The sequence below is a fragment of the Terrapene carolina genome, unplaced genomic scaffold, assembly GCF_002925995.2.
Source record: "Terrapene carolina triunguis isolate 2854851 unplaced genomic scaffold, T_m_triunguis-2.0 Scaffold89, whole genome shotgun sequence".
In the NCBI taxonomy this organism is placed as follows: Eukaryota; Metazoa; Chordata; order Testudines; family Emydidae; genus Terrapene; species Terrapene triunguis.
In genome coordinates, this window is record NW_020664440.1 from 29586267 (window position 1) to 29587698 (window position 1432).

The following is a 1432-nucleotide window of genomic DNA, read 5'->3' on the forward strand; positions in this document are numbered from 1 at the left end:
AGGGGTGGCAGTGTGTGTCTGTGTATGTTGGAGGGTTGCAGTGTGTGGTGCTGCATATGTGCGGGTGGCAGCGTGTGATGCTGTGTATGTGTGTTGGAGGGTGGAAGTGTGTTGCTCTGTGTGTGTTGGGGTGGCAGTGTGTGGTGCTGTGTGTGTGTGTTTGGCGGTGGCAGTGTGTGGTACTGCATGTGTATGTTGGGGTGGCAGTGTGTGGTGCTGTGTGTGTTTGGCGGTGGCAGTGTGTGGTACTGCATGTGTGTGTTGGGGTGGCAGTGTGTGATGTGTGTGTTGGGGTGGCAGTGTCGGATGGTGGCAGTGTGTGGTGCTGTGTGTGTTGGAAGGCAGCAGTGTGTGATGCTGTGTGTGTGTGTTGGGGTGGCAGTGTGTGATGCTGTGTGTGTGTTGGATAGTGGCAGTGTGTGGTGCTTTCTGTGTGTGTGTGTGTTGGAAGGCAGCAGCGTGTGATAATGTATGTGTGTGTGTGTGTGTGTGTGTTGGAAGGCAGGTGTGTGTGTGTTGGAAGGCAGCAGCGTGTGATGCTGTGTGTGTGTTGGGGGTGGCAGCATGTGGTGCCGCATGTTTGTGTGTGTTGGAGGATGGCTGTGTGTGATGCTGTGTGAGTATAGTTGCTGCATATGGGGGAGGGGGGGAGGCTGTTATGTGTCTGCTGGGAAGAGTTAGGTACAGGCAGTGTGTGGAGCCTCAGTCAGGCCCCCCTCCCTGCTGCTCCAGGCTGGTTGCAGCACTGCCCCAGCCGCTCCCAGGATGGGGGCATGGCATCCTTTCATCTGCAGCAGGATGGAGAGTGGCTGGAGCTGGATAGAGCTCTCCTCTTGCTGGCCCTGCATCATCCCCCGCCCTTTGGCTTTGATGATCAGCCTCTTCATGATGAAACACCCAGACCTGGGAATTCAGAGCTTGAGCTGTGTGTTGCACATATGCATGCACACACGTACACAAAAGCATGCATTCATGCATGCAAACACAACATATACAGGCATGCATGTACACATAATCCACATATACAAACATCCATCTACATGCACATACATACACAAACATGCACACACATGCACATGCAATCAGTCTGAATCCCCAACTGCGAATCGCCCTGCATGCTGGGAGGAGCAGGGACTTTGCAGCAGGAACTCCATTCTCCCCAGCCTATGGGTGCCTCATCCCACAGCTGCAGCTGGAGGGCGGGTGGATGAAGCAAGCACTCCTGCTGACGGTGGCAGGCAGGCCCCAGTGGCCTCATGCTCGGCAGGCGGGCGGGGGGGCCAGGCTGCCCTCATTGGTGGCTGCTAAATTTAGGAGCCTGATTATAGTTTGGGGTTTGGAAAGGAGAGAGGAAAATTCCCATTGAATAGACACAGGGCATGAGTGCACGTGCGAGACAGAGACACATGCAGCATGAGTATGTGAGACACAT